This window comes from Chrysoperla carnea, chromosome 1 (genome assembly GCF_905475395.1).
Source record: "Chrysoperla carnea chromosome 1, inChrCarn1.1, whole genome shotgun sequence".
In the NCBI taxonomy this organism is placed as follows: domain Eukaryota; kingdom Metazoa; phylum Arthropoda; class Insecta; order Neuroptera; family Chrysopidae; genus Chrysoperla; species Chrysoperla carnea.
In genome coordinates, this window is record NC_058337.1 from 119,786,233 (window position 1) to 119,810,073 (window position 23,841).

Genomic DNA, 23,841 nt, shown 5'->3' on the forward strand with positions numbered 1-23,841 from the left:
CATTTGCCGTAAAATTGCCATTTACAGTTTTATTAAGAATTTAATCATTGAAAATAAAAAATTGTGCCAAAAAATGCCTGTGGGGCTGTGGACCATCTTTAGTTTTTAGTATCAATACTTAAAAAATACCTCGTATATAACAAAATTTAAGGAAATAACAATATTCCTTACTTTTTTTTGTAATTTTGTGGGTCGTGTTTGATTGCTTGGATCAAATACAATATTTATAGTCTTATATCCCTTAGCAAACCTTATTATTCTTAGCAAACGTTACTCAATTACAATAAAATCCTGGTAAAAAAGTATTTTTTCAATAAAAAAAAGAAACTTTCTTTTCATTCAATGTTCAAACGTTTTAGTATGAAAATGTACCTACTGCTTATAACAAAATTATTTTAACTATTTTAGCTAGTTTTCTTTAGTTATATTTCGCTTTTGAAACTACAAAACATGCACTCTCTTTATTATGTCACTGAAAACTAAAAGCCAAGGTCAAAATGGCACTGTATTTGTGTTTAGATAGGGTTGCCTTTTTGTCTATGATAGTTTTTACGCATTACGTTAAGGTTAAATCTTAGATCACCATTAGATTGGATGAGCGAAATCTTGAAACTTTTACATTAATCATTATTTTCTAGGAGATGTATCGAACGTTTTGAATACCCTGTATTTTGAAAGTAGAGGGAAAAAAGTTGCTCGCTCAATTTAAACGGAGAAATAATAACGTTTGATAGAATTTATAATCTGGGAAAAAAATGTTACTTTTCTCTTTAGGTGAATATTGTACGATATTAAAGTCTAAAAAGTGGTAGAATTTTCGTTATGAACTACAAAACCTCAAACGTCATGCAATATTGAACTAACCCATCCATTTTCCACATTGAATTCCAAACTGGAAAACTTATTTTTATTCATTAAATGCAATAATTTTTGGTCGTTTTAAATGAACTTGTGACGACCTAGTGATTCTTATTTCTCACTGATCTTATACAAGATCAGTTTGAACAAATACTTTGACAACGGTCAAAAGTATATCACCCGCCTTTTTGCGTCGGGTTTAAAAAGAAACAGAAAATGATTATTGATAAAAACATAAACCGTCCATCATATTTTTTATCAATCAATAAATAAAAAATTAAATTATAAAAAAAAAGGAATATAATTAATAAGGATTATATAAATATTAAATATTCTCAAATGTCTTTTTAAATAAAATTTTCAAATCGGGTATAATTTAATATATTCAAAAGTATATTAATTTTAAATGATATGTTTTAATATCACGATAGTAATTATTTTATTTGTTTTAATTTATTGACGCCCTGTTCTTATCTTTTATAATAATTTAATTTAATTTATATTTACATTTTGTACATAAAGTATTATATAAAAAGAATCATTTACTTATTTATTTTTATTATTTCTTTTTGTTTAATTTATTATTTATATACCAAGTGTAAGAGGGAAAAAAATCTAAATGAAACGAAATTAGAAAGTTCAAGAATCTATTTTTAATAAATATATAATTTTAACTTAATTTGATAAGGAAACCAACTTTTTTATTTAAAATCAATCTTTTTTATATTTGCGTTGCTATTGAGACTGTAAATTCCTATTTTTGACCCCCAACTAAAAAAAGGGGAAAAGGAGTATTATAAGTTTGACCGCTTTGTGTGTGTGTCTACCTGTCTACCTGTCTGTCTTTGGCATCGTAGCGCTTAAACGGATAAACAAAATTTAATAATTTTGTTTTGTGTTTCGTTTGATAAGTAATTTAATGGAGAGTGTTCTTAGCTATGTTTCAAGTGCGAGTTTAAGGATTCGTACCGATCTTCCGTATGATCTTCAAAATCGGTTCAGTTTGTAAAAGGGTTTAAGGAAAGAGGTGATTTAATAAGGAGTGTCCTTAGATATGTTTCATGTGCCAGTTTAGGGTTCCATTCGAGAAAAATTTGTCGGAGGTTTTTTAAATTTTGTAAATTTCACTTGTTCTTTTCATTTACACGGTTTCATCATACATCACACATCACGCAAGGCTTTTCCGAAGCAACTAAAGAGATATGATTAAAAGCTACAATTTGAGCCCCAAATCGATAATTTACAAGCCGAGAAAATAAACGACGAATCCGAAATTCGTGTTTTCTCGTAAAGTATCCAGCTGATTCGTCAATCACCCATTTTTTTTTTAGTACAATGTTTTTCCATTTTTGTTTTGCAAAAAATGGATTTTTCGCAATTCTTCGCAATTTGAACTTAGTCTGCAAACATAATACTTGAAATACCCCAAATCAAATTCGATTTTTGGTCGAGAGTATATTTTTAAGTAGTACTTATAAAGTTTGTAATATTGGATTTAAAGTAAATTAAAGAAAGCTTCTTCAACATGTACACATTAAGCTAATAATGTTTTCCTATCATTTGCTATAATATTTTTATAAACATTGAACACTCACTTCTGTAACACTCTGTCGTATGTTTTGGATAATGTGTTACAAAATCATTGATTAAGGTTATACAACACAGCAGTATGTATAGTTAATATAATTATTTAAATTAAATATAAAAATATAATTAAATTTATTACTTTTTTTTTTATTACAATTTTCACCAATTTCATTTTATATATTTTATGGTCATTATGTGAGTTATATTACATGAATTAATTATTTTATTATTATTATTTTGGTATATACTCATCTTTTTTAAATTTTTTTTATTATATTTAATTTTGAAAAAATTTTAAGTATCTAAATTATTCTAAATATTATCTATGTAAAATAAAACCTATTCACTGTAAAAGAGTGATGTACATTAACTAATTATCTCTAGGTTAATTCAGTTGCTTCTTATTGTAAATTAAAACATTAATTAAAGTAGGGAAATGAGTCCAGATTTTTAATAGATTATTGGACAGAAAACTTGTGCGTATAATTTAACGCATGCTCACTCCCGTGAGAAAAAAATTTATTACGGAAAAAGAACTGTTTTTGGAGAGATAAGCTGAATATTATTTTGTATGTTGTTTTAATTAAGTTGCAGTCGTCTTTCTAATCGATAATATAAAAATTGAATTAAATTGCAATGTTTACAATCTGATTGTTGTTTTTGTCAACACGTGCGAAATCTTAATACCAAATACCTAGCAAAGCTAAATAATAGATAGCCCTAATATATAATCCGTCTAATTTTGAGCCATTTTTTTCAAATATTTTGTCAAAAAGGGATTTTCAATAAATTTCGAAAATGAAGCATCCTGGTTTCTGTATTTTGTATAAGGATTAATATTAGCGAATAACTACCACGAAAAATGAAAAATATTACCTAAAATAAGTGGTTTTCAAAAAAAATTTCAATCAAATACGATAAAATTTGGTCAAAATATCTAAAAAATTGATTTTTTGAACTTAATGGCGTCATAAAAATCCAAAAAAATTTATTTTGCTCTATCGCACGCAAACTTTATCCAATTTTGATGAATCAAGTACGTAATCCCACTAATTTTGAGTCATACTTTTTAAATATTGTCAAATTTAACGTATCTCCAACTAATTTCGAAAAATCAGTATCATGGTTTCGACATACTGTATAAGGATTAATATAAGCGAACATTTATCACAAATAATGAAAAATATGACCCAAAATAAGTGGGTTTCAGAAAAAAATTCATTCAAATACGATAAAATTTGGCCAAAATATCTAAAAAATAGATTTTTTGAACTTTATGATGTCATAAAAATCCTAAAAATTTGATTTTGCTCTACTGCACGCAAATTTTATCCAATTTTGATCAATCAAGTACGTAATCCCACTAATTTTGGACCATACTTTTCAGATATTTTGTCAAATTTAACGTAACTCCAATAGATTTTGAAAATGCACTATAATAGTTTCTACATTTTGTATTAGGATTAATGACAGCGAACAATTGACACCAAAAATGAAAAATATGACTCAAAATAAGTGGGTTTCAAAAAAAATTTCATTCAAGTACGATAAAATTTGGCCAAAATATCTAAAAAAATAGATTTTTTGAACTTTATGACGTCATAAAAATTCAAAAAATTTTATTTTGCTCTACCGCCGCAAATTTTATCCAATTTTGATCAATCTAGTACGTAATTCCACTAATTTTGGGTCGTACTTTACAAATATTTTGTCATATTTAGCGTATTTTGAATAAATTTCGAAAATGCACTATCATGGTTTACACATTTTGTATAAGGATTAATATAAGTGAATTTCTACCACGAAAAATGAAAAACATGACCCAAATTAAGTGGGTTTCAAAAAAAAAATCTTATCCTAGAAATTATTATCGGAAAAATGCAACCTTCTGGCACATTACAAATCAATCCTTCGACTACTATTTGAGTTTTGTGACTACAGACATACGGAAGCTAAATTTTTATATTTAAGATGTTGCCCTCAAAAACATACAATGAAATGAAATCTGTTTCAATAGAACACTGATTTTTCAATCTGTATTAATTTCAGAATTAAATGTATTTAATTATTAATTAAATTGCAAATAATTACAGTCATTTAATGTTCAATAATAGAGTGAATGAATTCTATGCACCCTTTATAAACACCCTTCGAATAATACTTCTGTAAACAGATAATAAATATAGAAAAGGAGATGCTGAAAAGATTTATTTTTTATTATTAGGTGAATAATATTATTACATTAAAAGAATATTATTGTAATACAACTGGTACCGGGTGTTTATTCAAGTGTATGTTATGATACAGATAACTAAACTAAATGAAAAGTGATGAATTCTTTACAAAAGTAAATAAATATTGAACAAATCAATTTAAAGTCAAGTGTGATAGAAACGACCACAGCCACGAGGATAAAATTTTGCCTGTGTTATCAAAAAATCGAATTTTTTAACTTTATTTTAATACGTCAGCAGAATCCAACAAATTTAATTTTGTTCTATCGCATCCAAATTTTATCCAATTTTGATAAACAAAGTATATAATCCAACTAAATTTTTGTCATACTTTTCCAATTTATGATCAAAATTAATCTAACTCTAATAGGTTTCAAGAATGTGGAGTCCTGATCCCGGAATTAAGCACATTAGTGATAACTATCGAAAAGCTGGCATCACAGCTAAAAAGAATGACCCAAAATTAGTGGGTTTCAAAAAAAATTCCAATAAGATTGAATCAAATTTGCCTGTGTTATCAAAAAAATCGAATTTTTTAACTTTATGACTTTATGAAAATTAATGAGCGCCTTTTACTTATTCTTCACTAACTTTGTGTTTTACTCTTCTATTTCGTATGCACCGGTGGCAGGTGCCTACTTTTCCACACCCTAGTTACGGACCTGCATTTAATACCCACATCAAACAACATAAAAATTAAAATATCCGCCTTATTGTATTTAGAATGACGTCACTTAGCTAACCATACATTGCATTCAAACAAAACCTATATTCTAAATTTCAGCTCAAGAGAAGACGCTGATTATGAGCAGAGCATTTTCTTACCACCACGACCATAAAGGTTTATAAGTACCTACTAAAAATACAATAAAATTTGCAGAATTAGAGGTAACCTGTTTATGAAACGCTAATTTGTTCTATCTTTTAGTACAATAAAAGCTTGTTTCTAAGCAAACCAATTGGAAAATCAAGTCATATTACCATAAATTGCAGTGTCACGAGAACCAAACTTGTGACCAAAATTTCCACACGATAACTATAATGAAAATGGGTTAAATGTTGATTGCATAGTTTCAGGGCATACACACAAGTGAAGTAAAATAAAAGCTTTTAAAGTGGATACTAAAGCGGAAATGTTGAATGGCAAATATTAGCCGAGAAATTGATGATGTACGGTACAAAACCCTGAAAAATGGTATGGGTGGAATCGTTTATTATATAATAGAATACACCCTTTGTGCAAAAGTTTAAATACGTTTAAATAATATTACACTTTGGGGATATTATCATACATATGTAGGGAAAATAGATCTGTTCACTTGTGCTGTGCAGCGGTATTGCGCTGTTCACTAAAATTATGTTCCTCTCTCTCACCAGTTCACTCTGACATGGAAAACATCAACAAAAGTTTAACATCAACATATACGATAAAACGTTCATGTCCTTCATATTATATACGACATCCCATACTTGTGTATGCGTCCTGACACAGTCTATGCGGAATATCCCTTCAAACTACGCCCAACCAATTTATTTAAGTTAAAAACATTTTTAAGTGCATTAATAAGGGATAAAATGATATAGCGATTTTGGGCTCATTAGCCTCTAAAAATAATACTAATATAGTTTTTTTTTTTGTAGTCTACGTAACCGATCTTTAAAACCTTTTGAGGCGTTTCCTGTAAAAATGATTTCTAGAATCACGGGGAGGTTCTATTCCGGTAAAGAGCACTTTTTGTTTTTATAATGTCCGTTCTTTATCTTGACACAATACCCACTGTTCTTCAGCAACCCGAAACAAATTTTATAAAGAAAATTATCCTCTGTTCTCTTAGAAGAGTTTTAAGATGAACTAACATCTCAAACTGATTTTGATTTCAACATATTCTTTCAAATATTTTATTAATGCACTTAGAAAATCCAATGAGCAATTAATTATTATAAAGACATTTTGATTTGCGACCATTTTTAACCATTGAGCTTCATTTCTACCCAAGATACACCAAGACTTCGGGGAGTTAGCTTGCTTTTCTTCCTTATAACAAAAAGCACTACAACATCAATTTTCTGCATATTCGTAGTGCTTGAGTGTTTTCAATGACTTACAATGACTCCATGAGCTCCTGATAACAATATTTCCCAAGAATGGCTCGTATTTGTAACACTCTAAAAAAAAATCTAGGTTGGTGGTATATAATTAACTGCAGAAGAGAGTATTCGGAAAATATAAGGATGTCTTTATCGTTGCATTTAATTATCATATTATCTATCTCATACTTTTAAATTTTTTTTAAATCAATCCAGTAATTACCATGGTATGTAATAATACACACAGATTAGTGGGTGGGGTTTAATAAAAATTTAAAAAAGTGAAATAGATAATATGACAATTAAATGCAACGATAAAGACATATTTCTATTTCTAAGTGCTCTTTCATTGGATAAATTTATTAATGGATTTGGTTAATTATCTCGAAAATTAGGTCACAGATCCATATTTGGTAAGGAGCTTTTTCGCTCTTCTCTATAAGCTCATTTAAGAAGTGAAGAGTACTGTTGTTACTTATAGAACACCTTGTATACTTCTAGTAAGATCGTTAATATATTTTCAATAAATTTCTACGTAAAATAATTTTTAACCACTCTCTATATAATATAAATTAGATAATAATAAAACGCACATGATTGGTTGTCACATATTACCAGGGCCGGATTAATCCTCAACGAGGCCCTAGGCAACCATCAACTTGGGGGCCCTTTTTTCACGTCCGTTCCCTTCTTTTTTCGATTAAAAAATACAAACTTAATCTGACTCAATGCAAAGTATACCTAACATCTCGAATCGCTCTTGTCGCGTTGTAGCTCTTTCAGCAGCTTTGATTTTTTTTTAATTGCGAGAAGGATCGTTCGGCAGAACAATTTGTGATCATTAATGTTAAAAAAATCCGAAGAGCTATTTCTGTGTTAGGAAATACATCGGCTAATTGATCTTCCATTAGAATCTTATACAAATGACTATAAGTTTTGTCAAAGTAGTCGGAAATGTCCTTTTTAGGAACTTAATTGTCTAGTTCGTCGGTCGTCGCCTTTTGAATGCGGCCAATTGAGTTTTATTTATTTGAGTAAAATTTATTTTCAGTTCTGATTATATTTCCTTTCACTCTCTAGAATTTTATGTTTGTAAGAAAATTTTAGAAGGCTTTTTCATTTTTTGGGGGCCCCCTAAAATCGGGGGCCCCAGGCAACTGCCTATTCTGCCTACTTGTTAATCCGGCCCTGCATATTACAGAAAATATTATCATAGGTATCACACAAAGAAGAAAATATACCCTCACAACCACCCAACCACACGAAAATTGTGAATACAGGAAAATGAAAATTCGTCGTTCGATGATAGAAAAACATACTAATAATATCTAATAACACCAACCATTACAATATAAAATAGATGGCACCAACATCCAACTAACAACAAACGCCATCAAACCATAATATTGTTGTGTATGTAGATCAGCAGTGCACTGTATCAAAACAATGCATCATCATTGAAATATTGTTCATACTAAAACTGTTGTAGTATATAGATAATTGATAAATTTTTCAGTAATATTTCTTTAATTAATTAAATAATTTATTTTTAATGATTTTTTTTATCATCAATTGCAAATAAAATCAGTTTATGAGTGTTTGGAATACGTAATTATCAAAGGTTCTGTATTCCAATAAATATAGTATTTTCAAATGAATTGTTTGAGAGTAAACATTCTCCGATGTGTTTTATACAGGATGTCCCGTGACTGAATCGACATAGCTTACGAGCGTATTCTTTGGACAATTTTAACTCGAAAATGCCTTATATACTTTTGTCCAAAACCCAATAGTTAAGGAGTTATTTCTTCATTTTTCGAAAAATTATCAGAGAAAGTTGAAAATATGAGGTTACTGCGGTTTGCTTGAGATTATTTTGCTTTGTTCAAGGTTTAATAATAAACAAGGTTGATGTAGAAATTTTTAACAAACAATTCTTTTTTTTATTCGCCTCAATCCGATCAATAGAAGCAACGATATTCAAAAAAACGTCACCAAAAACACAAAGTAGAGATATAAACGCCATGCAGATGGTCGCTCAGATCGTTCCATAAATGGAAAAATCCTTCTCTGTATTTTTTACAACAAAAGAAACCTATTTACAAAAATTTAGGAGTTTCCAAAAATTTTTCGAATTTATTATCAAAATCGGGTAGATTTATCCAACTATACTCTATTCGCACCGTCCGTGAGTTTTATTGGAGGCGTTAAGAGGGGTTAAATGATGACCAGATATAAAAATTAAAATATAAGGATATTCCTGATACCAGAAACATATGATATGACCATTTTTGCTTAGAATCTTATAAACTATCCGAATGTCAAACTGAACCTGACTGAAAGTCAGGTTAATTGACAATCTTTATACTATGTATACAAGGTGGGTTATTTTAATCTATAATGGCTAATAGCTCGTTTTGAAGTTAATCAATAAAAAAAATAACTTAAACAAATGTTGCAGAGATTGATGAGAGACATCATGTTTTGACATCAAATTGAACCCAGTTCTTCGGATTTCTTTAATAGCCACTTTTGATTCTAAACGGTAAGAGATAGAATAACAGTTTAAATTAAACAGGCATTTTCGAAAAACGTTAGCTTTCGGAGGAAATGCAACTTAATAATACGTTTTTATTGCATTTAATCGAAAGAAAATACGTCCTCTCTTCGATAATTGCAGGTCATGTCCTCTAAAGCCCTCAACAATTTTTGGCTGAAGCATTTTCCCGTAGTTTCTTTCGATTAATATTTCCTCCGAAAGCTAAAGTTTTTCGAAAAAATGTCTTGAACAAAAACTTTTTAAACATTTTTTTTAAGCTAAGCTTTTTTATTTAAAGTGTTATTCTATCTCTTACCGTTTAGGATCTAAGCTTCAAGTCAGGAACATCTATCTGACCTTTCGATTCTACGCGATCCTACCCAGTGAATAAAAAACTACCTTTGAGTAGGACTTTGATGAGCCAGTTGATTTCAGGTGTCTTTCCTGATTATATGTTTTCTAAATATTTAAACTAAAGATAATAATGAGTGTTAATTTATTAAAAGGTTTCAATTTTCCCACAAAAAATGTCACCCATTCTTGTATTTTTGAGTTTTCTTAATAATTTACTTCAAACACTGGAGAGAGGGTGCGTCATTATCAAGCTCCGGTCCTGATTTTAAAAAAAAGTTAGTTCCGGGGCTGAAAAATACATTTGCACTGAAATCGAGTTTATAATAACGAAAATTTTGTTACAATAAGCTCCTGATCTTTGTGTATGTATGTACATACCCCTACATACGCAGTGTGAGTACACCTCGTCCCTTTTTGAACACTTTTCAGGGTAAATACTGACTGTGTAGTGCTGCTTATCAGAAAATGAGTCATATAATAATAGTATGTATACATACATATATATAAATGACAGACGCCGCACGGGAAATTGGAATAAGAAATTTTCGGGCGTAAAATGAAAGATAGTATACACATACATATATACACTTACATATATAACAATATACAATTTCCTATACATTCTGAAAATTTATCTTTTAAACAAACTTGATGTACATTTTTTATTCGATTTAGCATTCCGTTGCTGTGTAGAAAAACTTTACTGACTTATTGAAAAACATTCGAATATTTAAACAAAATTGCTTTCTTAAGGTAGTACGAGCAACCCAAGAAATTTTTGATTTAAGATTGTAATTATTTGTATCTCATTTTCGAACAATAATAATAAAATTTGTCGATATCTGCCTTGGTTTTCGAAATATCGAAAGCTAAATAAGTAAACATAATTTTCAATTTTCGATACTTTGAAAATAACTCTAGATATCGAAAAATGTTATTATTACTTTTTCGTCTTAGTTATAATATAATACACCATCAAAATTTGCAGTCAAAATCTTGCAATGTTTTCGATTGAGTGCTCTAAAATACAGCTTTCATTTGAAATCATTATATAAACATATTTCAAAATAAACAAATTACAACTATTATCTAAAGCACTTTCATGGTAAGGTGAATCCAACGAAAATGTAATAAACATACGAAGGTACTTAAATTGAACCGAGAATATCTATGGAATCGAATATACTAAAATTTTAACTATTAAAATGAAATCGTAAAAGTTTGTTTTTAATATGCCGAATTCACGCAGACATTAAAGATTACTTGTATTTTCATTAAGGCTCTTTTAAAAATAACGATGAAGTTTTAATTCTTTTTTTTTTTTTTTTATTTATTGCTCAAAAGTTGTCTATATATCAAACACATCGGAGACCGTTTACCCTCAGACAACTCATTTGAAAATACTATATTTATTGCATTGCAGAACCCTTAATGATTACGTATTCCAAACACTCATAAACTGATTTTATTTGCAATTGATGATAAAAATATCATTAAAAATAAATTATTTAATTAATTAAAGAAATATTACTGAAAAATTTATCAATTATATACAACAACAGTTTTAGCATGAATCTACAATATTTCTATTAATAATTAAGTAGGTAAATCAAGTTTTTACGAAAACCAAACTTTTGAAGTCTATAACATAAAACTGTTACTATATCGTAAAAATGCATTGGAAAATTCATGTTATTAACAAAAACTTTACTGGAATTTTAACTACTTTTTAAGACAAAAAATTTTTAAAACGTATGGAAAGTGCATGTTTGCTACTCCTACGTGAAGGAGATAAATTGGTTATCCAGCAGATTTCAGAAATACGTCTTTAAGAATTACTTGTTTGACGTTGAGTGTTTTCCAAATTTATGTTGCAACTGTTTCTGCTGAAAAGGGTGTTTAAATATAAAATTATTTTTATTTTTCAGATAATTTGTTGGTTGTTGAATTGAAAAAGGACAATTACTTTAGGATATATTAAATGGGTTAAATAATCTGAAAATTTTCCCGTTATCCTTTTAAATTTCATTGTTCTTTATTTGTAAATTAGACTAGATTAGATTAAATTTTAGAATTTGAGGGTAGATTTTAAGGACAGCCGTTGTTTTTCATTACGGTACTTTAATAATTACGGCTTCATCTTCTCTTTTATAAATCATCGACTTGATATATTTTCTATTTTTCCAATTTGAACATAACCTGCTGCTTCGTATTGCTAACTTTTTACCATTGTAATAGAGCATCCAACACTGGCAGTGATATAGAAGGTGTCCAAATAGCAAACTCCTAATTGTATTCCTTGTAGAAGAGACAAATACTTTTGTTACCTTTTCTTGTTTATAGATTTTTAATCTATCTCAGGCTTCTGTCTTCAGATAATACATAATCCTCGGAGTTCCATCAAACACTCTTTAACTTCGCTTCACCTTTGGATTTCTTATAAGTAGGCAGTTTGCACCATACCCTTCCCTTCCCACGGTTATGCCCGCACAATGAACACAGACAAACTTCGCACAAGTTCATGATAGCGTATCTTGATCATGATCTTCAGTATTGCCTGATTAACTGTAACAAAGTCTTCAAGTTCTTATGTATAAAACAAAGAGGGATTGTATATGTGTATACATGAACCCAGCCGGCCAGACTCATCACTTGAAGTTATACACATACAATACCAATCATAAATGGTAACACATAACCATAACACACCATAACACACAGTACACATTCCCTCTTTGCTTTATACATAAAAACATCCATAAAAACTTTTCTTACTTCATATATTTTAAATGGCTAACGAAATAGCTTACAATCGTTATATGACCTTATTAACAAAGTACATATGATGATAAAACAAAACATTTTATCTACGCCTAAAATCAATTTATAAATTAGTTATGAAAAATATCCTTGGCACATCCTGTATGTATAATATAATTTGAAATATATAATATTATATACATTTATATTGTTATATACATATAATTTATATTATATTATATTATATTATTATTATAATATTCGTTGGTTCTAGAGTGAGACTACTATAACAAGTGGCTCCTCCAGTTCTATACCAAAACATATACACTGTGTTACAAAACGGAAATTACACAAACTATTTTCAAATAGACTTACAACTCACTTGCTTCAAAACTCAATTGTGTACGAACAGCAAGCACTGTGTTATATTATATTATAGTATATAGTATTTTAGTACAGCGTGTTACTGATAACAGCACACCATTTCCGGTTGTTTTAAACGTGCGTCATGGTTTTGCTGTATATATGATACTTATTTTATAATATGTTCTATGTTAGCTGAAATAGATGATACATTAGCATAGATATTTATACCGAATACAGATTGCTAGCCTGCGATTATAAATAGGTTGTAGACATAGAAGTACGGGTACAGGTTGACGGAATTTTTTGTACTTATTCCAAAACTAAAAATTACTAAGATTCATAACATTAATACTTTGAAAGAATTTTTAAATGGTTCAGTATCGCGAACTGTAAGTGCATAAAATTGTTATACAAATTTGGAGGGTACAAGTTTCGCCATTTTGAGAAAAAACTTTTCGGCCTATATATCCGTAATCGTGCACTTCAGGCCAAAAATGATAATATCCTTTATTATAGATAACATATCGCAATATTTGACCCCTTACAAACCTCCTTTGACCCTCAGATATCGCAATATTTGGATCGATTTTGGTCCGTATCTCAAAAACTATTCGACCAGTCATCAAATGCACCCGATTTTTTTACTTTTTGGATCAAAATTACCCCATCCACTGAAATTCATCAAATTCTAAGACAAAATTTTTTTTTGCATTTTTCTCGATGGGGTAATTTTGATCCAAAAAGTAAAAAACTCGGGTTTAATTAATGATTGGACCTATAGAAAGTTACCTTGTCAGCGAGTATAATGGGCAAAACTTCATTTTCAAAAAAGTTAGACTTCCCCACCAAAAAATTAAAATCCATAAAATTGTGAACAAATGTGAATATAAGTGAGGACTATAACGTGATAGTCTTTGTTTTTAAAGGAGCAATTGCCCAGCAAAGTGGGCTGGTATATGCTAGTATTCTATAAAAGATACAAATTTCAAAATATAAATGTTTTACAAAAAGTAATCGAATAAAGTGTAGTGAAAAAATAAAAGAAATGCAATATAAAATGTTGAGATAATAAAAGAGAAAAAAAGTATCGGATTGGACATTTAAAAAACAATTAATAACAAATACCTAGCTTTAGAGTCAATTAATAATAAATTTAACCAGCTTTTAGGACAAAATGAGAGCTTTCATTAGATAATACATTACCAGTCTTGTAATGTAAATTTTGTAGTATAAAACTTTCCTCAAAACTACGTGAATCTATAGAATTTAAGTATCGAAAACTATGAGCAACATTAACAAACAAAACGAGTCAGTTTTAAACACATCAATTTGCTAACTAAAAAGAAGCTAAGTTGGAAACAGTTTTAGATACATTAACACTCATATTTTCATTGAATTTGATGTCTGTATAAACATCTATGTATCCAGATTTCTCTTCTGGAAAATAATATACAATAGATATAATATATTTTAAGAAGAGAAGAAGGATATGTCATTTGTTTTCAACCTACACTACATCTAGTATATTTGTCTCTTTTTAACAATTCTATTGTTATTATATTTATATTAGACAATGTTGCTAAATTTCTTATTAAAATAATGCTAAGTTTATATCAAGCGTTTCTTTGGTAAAGTATAAAACTTTAATACACAAACTAAGCTCCTTTTAAAAATGTCTAAAAATTTTTATGGAACAAATTCAGCGTAAACAGAAGATCGACAGTGTATGGTTTGAGGCAAACTAGGGTTGGCCAAAGAGTTTAATTGCCCGGCTGCCCCCTAGTTTAAGTCTGAAGTTTCGCATAAATGCAAATTTTCTTCTTACTTTGTCACTTAATCAACTAATTGTCAATTTACATGTAATTAAGAAACTAGTTTTTCGTATTTCTATAAAATCGTATCGTTTAAACAGTGCTTTATAAAATAAAAGATATCAACTAAATGCTATACAGCAGCTACACAGTAATGTAATGTAGTTTGCCTATCAACATCTTCATTCATATCAAAATAATTATAATTTATATAACATTTTATAAGTTTATTACAATATATAATATTATACAATATATGTTATAAATTCTTAGGGCTTATCACCTCACATCACTTGTTTTAGTACGCTTTAAAGTCTAGCGGATATCCGTTACTCTATGAGAAAGTTGTTCTGTCTTAGTTCTCTAATTGGGCTAGGCGATTAAGACCGAAAAAATAAAATGGTAGAATACAGCCCACTCTCTTGATTACTCAAAATAGAGGTAGTTCTTAATAGGGATACCAATTTTTAAGCGGTCGTAAGTCTTACATAATTCATCGTGGCTAAAACTAGCTCCTATTCATAGCTGGTAAAAGATATTACACGTTATCCTTCCCAAACAAAAATATGATACCTTACATAACATTATGTAATTTTAATTGAGAAAACGAAGAATTTCTAAGCTTTTATAAAATGAAACAAAGTTTTATATGAATTCTTCTCTATGGTGATATATAAAAATTTTCAATGACATCACTTCATGTATCCCCTCTTTATTTAATTAAGAGTTTTAAACGTTCATAATTTACGTATTTCTAAAAATTTTGAAAAAAGAATTCACTTTTCTTTCCGTGCAATAAGAATGTGTATGAGGTTGCTCATACATTTTAATACTGGAATATGGAGAAGAAATAACAACGACTAATTGATGTCTTTATATCCACTTTCTGAGGGCAATTGGTTGTTTGTGTAACCAAAGTAATATATACGAGATGGTAACCATGGATCTCATTGATCATGCATACAATTAATCTCTGAAACTGTATGTAAATGAAGCTGTACAGCAATATAGCTCATAATTCAGAATAACACATGAGCTATAATTTATAAAAATATATTTAAAAAAATTAAAAAAATAAAATATAATCTGACATTTACTATTTTAAATTTTTACAGAAATCTGTAATTTATGGTTCAAAATGATGATTATATAGAGCAGTTCTATTATCATTTTGAACCATAAATTAAAGTATTCTGTAAAAAATTAAAAATAGTAAATATCAAACCATTCATGGCCAACTTTTCTGATATACTCAATGAATTATGACTATTTTACATTTTACAAAATTGAAAAGTGTGCACATAAAGAGAGATGGAGGCTATAAAGCGGTGTTTTTACAGTTAAGCCCAGTGAAACGGGCGGGTATCAAACTAGAAAGAAATAAGAATTATCAGCCCGTTACAAAAGCTTCACCAAGAGTGAAAATTTTCTCATCACCCGTATTGCATTGCGCTTCCACCACTGTTTTTATAATAGAATACATATCAAAAATTGTTTCAATAATATTTCTGTGAAATCTCTTTGATAAATTAACGGTATTCAGATAAAACTACAAATTAATAGGTACTATGCCAAATTATGAATTACACACTCATTAGTATGTAATAATAACAAATATACCTATGTATAAGAATCACTTACATACTACTAGAGTTTATATTATAATAATATTATGATATGAATATTATATTCCTTCTCATTTTATTATAATAAAGTTACAATTTCAAAATGAGAAAATCATTATTATTATATTATACTATCATTTTATATTATATTTTATTAAATTGTATGTAGGGTAATGTATGGTATCCCGGACTACGTCTTATCTTGAATCACTTTATAATTTCTAATCAAATATCGCTATCCATTAGATTGCAACTATATAAAGACAAAAAACTGAAGAAGAAAAAAACGTCCAGTAGTTTTCATCGTGAGTTTAATAGTCGGAGCCTTTTATTGGAAAGATTTGAGCGGGCCTAGATGCCAGTCTAGATTTCAATGGGTCGGACTGTTAAAGTCGCTATGTAAATGACTGGACTTATTTTTTTCTTTTCCGTTTTTATTTAACGCAGTCGAGTTTTTTAATTTTTCTAAATTTATGACTTTATTTTTCACTTTTTAGTTAGAAAAATCGTAGACTTTCATCTTCAGAGTAACATCATGATAGCGTGCTTATGTATATGTATGTTTTCGTCGACTTTCATTCTCTTCTTTTCCATAATATGGCATCTGGTGGTTGCCATTTTTAATTTTCATTACTGCCATATCTTCAGTGACCCTCACAAGATTAAGAAAATCAATAAACGTAAGAATCATCAGAATCGGCTCACGCGTTTGATCTCTAGGATGCCACGAAGGAACAAACATACAAACATATATATATATAGACTGATTACTACTCCTTTGCATCACGCAGTCGGGTAATTGCTATTTTCTGTATGAAGATAACTGCACGAGTCGGGCGGTCATCGAGTGTCTTCAAACAGTTGATTTGCAGGTACTCGCCTATTTTGAGACATACAGCGGATGAAACGAGCGTGGAACGCCCCTAAAGCTAGGCACCTTCGATAGCATTCTTTTAAATCGAAGTACAAGCTCTAGAGAACACGTGTACTAAACTGCATCGCTTGAACCCAAAATGCAACGTTGGGCCTGTAATTGCATCCTAACATACACACCTTTACAGTGAAATAAAAATTCAATGTTGAAGAGTGAGCCTTCAGGAGCAATCAGTGAGGATGATTCAATGTATACAATGTGGTGATTCATGACACATTATGCTCGTGTACCATGGTTTACATGTTTTTTATCGGCAGATGTTATAAATATTATTATATTTTTAAAAATTGGTTTGAAATATAAATTTTGATCCTTGATATTACACTTTCCCATTTACATATTTACTATCTCATTTTAACCAATTATATATATTTGTAGATACTTGTACTTGTAAAATGTAATATAACTTGTAACTTGTGTTTATTATAAAATGGGTACTTCCTTATTCATTTTATTTAATTCAATTATTACATTTGTTATTATTATATTTATATTATATTATATTTATAATTTTAAATAACATTATTATTATTAAATATAAATATACATATAGATATATAAGTAGAGAAATATTCATTTTATTTTAATATTAAAATATATTTTTAACAATATTCATCATGGCGAGATAGATAAACATTTTACATATGTTTTGATTTTATTATTTACAGTGGAACTTAGTTAAGTGGATCTTGTATATGTGAGAAAGCTCTACTACTGATAATGTCAATGAAGTCCAATAATAATTGAACCTTTATAACAGAGATTTCATTTTTTCGATTTGTGATAAAAATTGGCACTTCTTAGCTCAGAAAATACATGCATAGTTTGTAACAAATTTATTAACAAACATTCGAATTTCTTCACCAACCTGGCAATTTAGAGAACTGGCTATTTCTATCGGACTATTTGGGAAATAAAAGTCTCTTGAGATCCCAGTTATTCAGGTTTTATTTTTACTATTCACCTCTAAAAGAATAATATCATATTTTTTGGAGACGTATGGTGTTAGTCGAATAGAATTCATAAAAAATAGAAAGTGTAATGGGAATATTTTATCCAGAATTATTTCGATTGAAATTTTTGATAATTGTGATATTAGGCTTCGATTTGTATTGTATTAAGTTTTGAAATAGAAAATAAAAAATTATTGCATCGTCCGGGAATCGAACCCGGGCCGCCCGCGTGGCAGGCGAGCATTCTACCACTGAACCAACGATGCTGATATTCAATTTTGAAATGATACTCATGAGTCACTAACAAAATATCTCAAGTAGTGAATTATTGCAAATCTGTTATTACAAACACAAAAACCAGCACTAAGATACTTTCATTACTTTTACGATTAAAAAAAAGTGGAGTTTTTATTTTTTTTAATGAGGCCTGTACCCATTTACCAAAATTTTTTTTCTGGCGATAACAAAACACCCTATGTCATTGCACAAGGTCTTCATTTTTACCGTTATTAATAGTACACCACTTATTAATATTCATTAATATGCATAACAAAATCAATTCCCTCTATTCGAAAGGAAGTTAAAACTAATTCTAAAAATATTCATTAACACCACTATATGTATTCGAAACGATTAAATAAACGATCAACATATCGTTCACACAACGCAACGATACAAAAATATTACAAATATTTTTGTAAATGAAGTAAGTAATATCCCATTTACATAAGCAAATAATTTATAATATAAAGCTGAAGACCCACTTACTGTTAAAAATCATTTTTAAGGCATTTCGAGACCATTTATTTCTATCTAGGCCCTAGGGGATCAAATGAAATTTGGATATTATTCTCAAAAGGTCTTAACTTTTTATAATGAAATGTTAATTTTTTTTTAAATTTATAGTTATAGGCTAAAACTGGCATTGATTGCCATTCCTCCATATACTAGCAAGTAAAAATGACTGTCTTTAATAGTTAATTTCTCGTAAACCATACAGAGAATCGGCTTGACATTTTAACAGAAGACGTATTAAGTACTCATTAATTGATACAAAAAATTTCATGTATTTCATTGTCTTGGGAATCTTTTCAGTATATTATCGTAACTCCTTAAATCATCAACACTTTCAATAGCATACCAATGTACCTAATTCAACAGTTACACGACTTTATTCGTACGTTGTGTATTCTTTTTGTGAATGTTACGTTTCCAATGCCTTACTCTACTAAAACGTAACACTACATTCTTTGGAGGATATTATACCCCAAATTTACTTATAAGCAACCATGCTTCTTGAATAGATTCATTTTAACAAATCTATATGGTTTCGTAATGGCAAGTGTATTCTCAACCTAAGAGTGGTATTACTCTATACTTTTAAAATGAGACAAACATATGGATAAATAAATGATAAAATGAATAGAGATTTGTTCTTTTAAAGTAAGTCATCTTATGACAAAAACGCTAAACGATAACGCACCATTAAGTAAAAAAGAAATTGAATGAATGATATATTTAACATACAAAGAGTTTCTTAAATATTGCAGGCAAAAAATTACCTTCAATTTCAAGCAAATTGCAATTACTAAATTTTAACAGCTCAAATAAAACCGTCCCTAGAAAAAACAGTTGATGGTTCAAATTATGTGTTTATTTTAAACTTGACTTGAACAGCGTTAATAAAAAAGCAAAATCCTTACAGCCACAGTAGACCAAAAATTCATAAGAATCCCGTATTTATTAAATTATTATCAAATAGAATTATTCAGAACTCTAGGTATATGAAGTAAAATTTCGCCTCAATCCCTAAATTTAACAAACTTTGTATTATAAATATCTGAAACTATGTAAACGCCTTCAATATGCAGTTCTTAATCTGGAAGATGCTACTTGCTGCAAAGCAACTAATGATGGCAATTTTGTAAACATGTAATTATTTGTTATCTTCCGAGAAATCTTGACGTAGAAATTGATTGGGTATGTATTATTTGAGTCATTTGGTTAGTGATTGGTTATCATCGTTTAAAGCGTTGATATAAGCATCGTTGGTTCAGTGGTAGAATGCTCGCCTGCCACGCGGGCGGCCCGGGTTCGATTCCCGAACGATGCATTTTTTTTTACATTAAGTGAGTTTACATTTCTTGCACGAAGTCTCTTAAGCTGGAATTACGAAACCAGCTTGATAACTGAAGGCAAACGTAGCGTATAAATGTGGCCTTTGTATCTAGCTTGAACAACTCTAGTTGCAGTGTAAACATTTACATAGGAATTAAAATAATTATTATTTCGTTATTTTACGAACCTTCTATCCAATAGTTAAACAGTTAAATCACTTTGACTAGTACAATTTAAAATACATTTCACTGACTTAAAATAAGTAAGAACTATCGATCTCTTTAAGTCTGTCAGTCATTGAATTTACTAGTCAAGTTATTTTCCTCCATTAATTAGTCATTAACCAAACATTCATACATACATACATACATACATACATACATACATACATAAATAAATACATACACATACATACAAACGATTTGAATAATATTGAGACAGTTACAACATATGTGACATTAGTGACATCTATCTAAAGTACTTGATTTACTATTTATCTAATTTATAACCTAACAATCATTTGTGGCCAACGTTATTATAGCTTTACATTTATTTATATATTTTTTACAAATAGAATTTTTATGTTTATGTTTTAAGTACATGTGTTTATATTTTAATATAAATATACAGGGGAATGCATTAGTACATTTGTACATATACAGTTGTCAGCCCCGGATCTAGGAGAGAGAGAAGAGAGGGGGGTGGTAAACTTGCCCTGGAAATCAGAGAATATTTTCTATTGATATTTGAAAAAAAACAGGAGAAAGAATGGCTGTTAAAAAGCCAGAAAATCAATCTTACCGGATGTTAAACCAGGGGCTCGCCAAAAAAAGAATATCGAAAAACGTGTAAAAAAATTACAAAATAAGTGAATAGCAGAGATTGGGCCATAATATCAAAAGATCGATTAAAAGGTATAAATATCTTAAGAAAATCCAAGTCTCAACAACGACTTGTAATGTTACTGGGAAACAAATAGCCTTGATACTATTCCTAACCAAGCTTATGAGAAAAACAGTTTCAATTTCGAAGATCAGTTTCAGTTTAACCTCGAACGATTTTTGTCATTGCTATTGTGAAATTTTTTGCTTATAATTCTCTTAATCAAAGTTAAACGGTGGTGTTATTGATCGGCCGTTATATATTGCATATTATGGCCGCTAAATTACGTCTAGCTTTACTTCAGAACTATTAACTTAAGTCGTTTTTATAGAGATGCCATCAGTTGTGTGCACTCGTTTATGATTTGCCATACAGGAGCATCGTTGGTTCAGTGGTAGAATGCTCGCCTGCCACGCGGGCGGCCCGGGTTCGATTCCCGGACGATGCAGTAAATTTTTTTAACGCGAAAAATCAACAGAGTTTGCACTACAAACAAAAAGACCAGCCACTGTCATTAAAAATATATCCTTTCAAAGTAAATCGTCTTTGGTACTTCAATACATACAAATATTAACTTACATCATAAAAAATATTTAAATACATTAAATATGACAATAAATTGTAAAGAATCATTAATTTTATAATAATTAAATATTAGTATTATAAATATATTTTTATAAACATAACATACAGATAGATATATATTAAAATTAATATAATATAATAAAACTAGACATTTAATTATTAATTATTAACTATTTTGATATAAATGGTATATAATTGACTTGTATGTTGTGTGAAGTCTTTTATAAATACATTATACATGTATAAGTAACAGATTTAGACCAGTGCCGAAGCATTCAAAGATAGTAGCAAATGAAAAAAAATTACAGTAGGATGAAACCCATAAGAAAAGCAGGGGAATATGATCAAAATGAGAGGAAACATAAATTACGGTCGATCCGAGTTCGGGAAGTGGGAGGGGGTGAGCTTTTAAGGGTAAAAAATGGTTTATCTTGATTTCCGGCAAAACTACAAGTCCTATGGAAAAAAGTTAAATGGCAAAGTTGTAGGCAATAAAAAGACCTACAACTTTTGTATTTGCAATTTTTTCACATAACCTCAAAATTTAGGTGAAAAATTCAAAAAACCAAGTTTTTGGTTTTTTATTTATATCTTTGTCAAAAAAATTTTTTTTTCTACGAAATTTTGTGAAAACTTACCTTATTATGTCCCAAATACACTGTAATTTATTTGATTAAAAATATTTATTTTTTCGCTTCATTTTAACTTAATATCAAAAAAGCACCCTAATTTTCAATCGAAAATTCTGACGTCAAAATATCAGCTTTTTTCAAAAAGTTTGGGAGCTTTTTGTTCCTTGAAATATCTACTTTCTAACGGTGTAAAAAAAATATACATTACTATAGGAAATATTCTTAGAAAATGCAAAAAATTGAAAAAACAAATTCGAAAATTTTTTTTAAATCATTATGTACAATTTTGAGGTATTTATTAAAATTTACACTTTAATTACTCAAAAAACGTAAGATTTCATGTTTTATTGATAAACGAAAAAATTGCAAATTAAAATATACTTCTATAATTAACAAACAAAAAAGTTAATAAAGTTAATATTTAATAAGACATCTACAATATTTTGAAAAAGTTGTAGAATCTTCTTTAAATAATATTTGTAGATGCCTATTTATTGCTGTTTCAAGATAATTGCCGGAAAAAGAAAGAAAAGTATCGTTAATTCTATATTAGACGCGAAAAATTTGTCAAATTTGGCCAATGTTTTTTACAAAAAAGATGAAAGTAAAGAAAATATAAAAAAAATGGATTACAATTAATCAAATCTATTTATAAATGTAAAAAAGAAAAAATAACACTGAATCAATTAAGGTTTCAAAAATATCAATTGGTAAAAATTAAATCATTCTTCATTTTGGCAAACCTCCCACCCACAGAAGGAGCAGCAGAACAACATTATTACAGAGCATATTATCAGCTTCAAACTTGGTTGGGTAACGAATTGACAGCAACAGATTGGGGCTGGAAGCAACATCAGCGTGGCATTATGCCCAAATTTACAGAAAATGATTTAATTCCGGAAGTATTGCTCAAAACTATGTGCTGCAGCTGTGAAACTGGATGTAACAGTTTAAAATGTGGCTGCCGAAAACATGGTTTAAAATGCACAAATTTATGCACTAATTGTCATGGCTCTGAAAATTGCTCCAATATGGAAGAAAGAATCTACGAGGAAGTAAATGATTCAGAGGAAATTATGGATGAAGAACCAATGCAGACTGGAAATAACATTGGAGACGAAGATGATGGTCTTGAAGATTTCGACGATCAACTAGAGTTGGAAAGATTTGTCGAATCTGACGATGAAGAAATGCCTCCAAAGAGACAAAAACTAATGAATAACTGATTAGAATTTCAGATAAGGTATTTATAAATAACAAATTTAACGTTTTTTAAAAAAAATTTAATGATTAACGTAATCAGAATTAAGTTTCTAAATTCAATAGTACGATTTACATGTATATTTATTTTGTATGAGATTTTCTATGACATGAATGTAATTCGAGTAAAATAAATAAACTTTTTAACTAAAAAAATTGCAGCAATCACATTTTTTGATGAAATTGTACATAGTAATTAAAAAAAAATTTTCGAATTTGTTTTTTCAATTTTTTGCATTTTCTAAGAATATTTCT

General features: G+C 29.0%; 2 non-coding genes across 2 annotated transcripts; one reads left to right on the top strand and one right to left on the bottom strand.

The window, feature by feature from the left end:
• Positions 1 to 18,304: 18,304 nt before the first annotated feature.
• Trnag-gcc lies at positions 18,305 to 18,375 on the bottom strand. The gene has a single exon. It is a non-coding gene; the product is annotated as a tRNA-Gly (tRNA).
• Positions 18,376 to 21,486: 3,111 nt separating this feature from the next.
• On the top strand, positions 21,487 to 21,557 carry Trnag-gcc. The gene has a single exon. It is a non-coding gene; the product is annotated as a tRNA-Gly (tRNA).
• Positions 21,558 to 23,841: the final 2,284 nt, after the last annotated feature.